Below are 3,369 nucleotides of genomic sequence, written 5' to 3' on the forward strand. Positions count from 1 at the left end.
TGGGGAGGCAATTATTACTTATCTAGCTCTGCCCAGAGGGGCAGGCTCGATGTATGCCCCATAGGCCAGGCCCCTCTGGGCAGTGGCGTATTTAAAGACTTTCCGTGGCCGTGAATGGGCGGGCGGTTGGAAGTTATGGACACAGTTTAACATGAGGGGAAACTGTGGGGAAAACATAGCGAGGGAACATCTCGCTCCTCATAGCTCTTGGACTGAAGTGGGATGCTCTGCCACTTCACCCCGTTGGGGGAGGCAATCATTACTTACCTAGCTCCGTGGGGGTGCTACGGGGTCCTGGGAAAAGGGGGGGTGGGTGGCTTGGCCCAACCGATGCCAAGCTTGGCTACGGCCCTGTGGCTCCCCTCCGAAGGCAGATGTCAAGTCAAGTCAAGTTTATTTGTATAGCCCTAATTCACAAGCATGTCCCAGAGGGCTTCACAGAAAATATGTCTAGCTAATTCTAGCTGACACAACAGTAGCAAATTACAGAATAATGACAACACATTGAACAATTGATAGAGAAATATAGAAAATATAGAAATATAGGAGAGAGCTGAGGAGAGAGCAGGAGAAGGGAGGAGAGCAGGGGGAATGTGAGAGAGTGATGGGGTGGGGAGGGAATGGGAAATGTTGGGGAGTATACAGTAGGAGGTGGTGGGGAAAGGAGCGGGGGAAGGGGGAAAGAGGAGAGAGCAGGAGAGGGGAGGGGGGAGGGAGAAGGGAGAGCGGGGGGATGTGGGAGAGGAGAGAGCAGGGAGAGGGAGGAGGTGGGGAGAGCATGGGAAATGTGGGGGAGGAGAGAACGGAGAAGGAGAGGTGGGGAAAGGAAACCCTAAAACATTGACCAAGATTGAAGCTAACTGTAGAAATGTTCAGGACATCACCAAGCCAGTGGATGCCTCTCTTTTGACACAACGCTGAGAGGTGACCATCGCAGCAGGTACGGGATGAAATGGATTTGGATGTAAAGGACGATGTCCCCTCGGTGAATTGATCACCAATAGGCCAACAGATAGTGGCCGAGTGTGAAATGGAAGAGGCGATGCATGGGCTCCCTCTGATGGTGAGAGGAGAGCAGGGTTGACATAGTGGCAGAACTCCCTGGACTCTTGGCTTAGCTGCTCAGTCCGTCTCAGGACACATTCGCCCCGTTTCATTCCGACTCGTAGTCTGACGTCCCTGCCGAATTCAACTCGCTGCTGCTGTCCTCAGACTGTTTCTCCTTGTCTTCATCATCCTCGTTATCGTCATCCTGGTCATCATCTTCATTGTCATCGTCGTCGTCGCCATCTTCATCGTCGTCCTCACTGGATGAGTCTGCATCAGAGGAAGCCTTCTCTTGCTCATCATTGTCCTCATCCTCATCATCCTCATCATCGTCATCCTCCTCCGAATCCAATTTGTTGGCCTTTGCCTTCACTTTGGCATTGGGGCCACCTGGTTTCGCTGTACTCCTTTTTCTTTTTCGTGAATTATATTCATTGTAAGTGTTTCTCTCTTGTGGGGACAGACTCGTGAGCCACTGCTCTAGCTGCATTTTGTACTGTCTCTGCTTCTGCTCGATTATCTTCTTGTAGTGATCCTTCAACTTCAGTGGTAACCTCTGCCAGCGGCTGCCAATCTCAGTCATCCGCTCCTTCATTATGAGGTGGGCTAGCTCTCCGTTGGACAGCATCTCCTGTGAGAACTTCTGATATCCGTTTGATAGTGGTTTCTTGGGTTCACCTTCAAACTCCATCTTCTTGGGTGGGTCTGGCAGACGACTACGATCCTCCTTCACTGACTCCGCCTTCAGGACTGTTTCTAGACGTTTGTACTTCTCCTTCTTCTTGTCCGACAGCTTGTTCCACATGCGTGCCAGCAGCCTTATAAGCTCACTGTCGGACAGGTCGGGCCGCTCCTGCTGTAGTTTGAGACGCTTCTCCTCTGAGAAGATGAACATAGCTGAGATGGGCCTTTTGGGCTTCTCTGGGTTCGCCGTTGCTTTAGAGCTCTTCCTTTTGGAGGCGGGACTGCTGGCACCACCGCCCTTCTTAAAACCTGTCATCTTCTGCTCGGCCAACACCCGCTGCTGCTCCTCCTCTGACAAACTGCCGAGGAATCTGTTCATCTCAATTTCATATTCCTTCTTCCTCTGATTACAGCGTTTCTGGTAGGCATACTTGTCATTCTGTTTCAGCAGTTTCCACTGCTGGCTGCACCTGATCATGCGGTCCGTGCTGGGTATGTCTTTCATGCTCGACATCAACTCCGCGCAGAACATCGAGTAGCCATGTGGTGGCGGTTTGTCGGGTCGGCCGTCTGACTTGTCCTTCAGTTGCCTCTCAGTCTTGGTCAGTGTGGACTTGATGATATACTGCTGGATCATGTTTAAATCTGGGTGCTGCTGGATGTACCCCCGCATCATCTCCTCATATTCTTTGTGCTGCTCCAGGGACTTAGCAATCCATTTGAGTTTCTTTTTGTCAGACAGCTGCGTCCACTCTTTCCCAAGACTGCCTTTCATGACTTTGGCGGTCACATCTGGGTGTGTTTTGAGGAAGGCCTTCTTTTCATGGTTGTACCACAGCTGCCGCGGTGTCTTGGCCTTCTCTGGTACATTTGAACGTTTTTTGGTGCTTTCCCCAAGATCTGGATGCTCTTGCCTGAACTTCAGCATGCTTTGCACATACGATTCTTTGTCTCTTAAGAAATCCTCATGATATTGCTGCTTCTTTTTTTCAGGCAACTCTCTGTACTTCTTGGATATGGTTTTAGTTAGAACTACATTGCTCATCTCTGGGTACAGCTTGGCATACTTGGCCCTCTTTTCCATGAAGAAACGTAAGTATTGAGTCAAGGGCCTTTTGGGGAAATCCGGATGTTTCTTTAGTTTCTTCCCCTTGTAAGGGTTCTTGATGTAGTCTTCAGCATCGAAAATCAGTTCTCTTAGTGTCCGGAATTTACGGATCTCCTTGGAGACCTCCTTCCACTTCTGTTTACACATGTCCCCTGTGTAGGAGTTGAAAGCCACCTTCTCCCAGTCGAGGTGGGACTGTGATGTCTTGTACATGTACTTAGTCTTGTCCTCCTGGGGCAGGGCCACTTTCATGGCATCCAGTAGCTTTAAGAGGTCATCCTGTCCCCACTCTTGGGTGGATGCCTCCATTGCTCCTTGCATTTGTGGGTCTAACGTTAACATCTTGTAACTTATGCTTTCATTAGAATGACGATTTTAACCCCTTGTCGTTGCCTCTTAATTTGTTTCCTATTCGTTTTATCTCAACGGAAACATGTTAACATGTTAGCGAGAGCCCCTCTGCAGGGAAGGGATTCATGACATCACTGATGATGTCACAATGTCATTGACATCATCACTGATCTCATAAC

The 3,369-nt window shown here is 49.7% G+C and overlaps 1 pseudogene across 1 annotated transcript; it reads right to left on the reverse strand.

The window, feature by feature from the left end:
• Nucleotides 1-1,153: 1,153 nt before the first annotated feature.
• On the reverse strand, nucleotides 1,154-3,160 carry LOC310799130 (nucleolar transcription factor 1 pseudogene; annotated as a pseudogene). The gene has a single exon. The product of its transcript is annotated as a nucleolar transcription factor 1 pseudogene (transcript).
• Nucleotides 3,161-3,369: the final 209 nt, after the last annotated feature.

Source organism: Poromitra crassiceps (assembly GCF_964638095.1).
Source record: "Poromitra crassiceps genome assembly, chromosome: 2".
Classification (NCBI taxonomy): Eukaryota; Metazoa; Chordata; class Actinopteri; order Beryciformes; family Melamphaidae; genus Poromitra; species Poromitra crassiceps.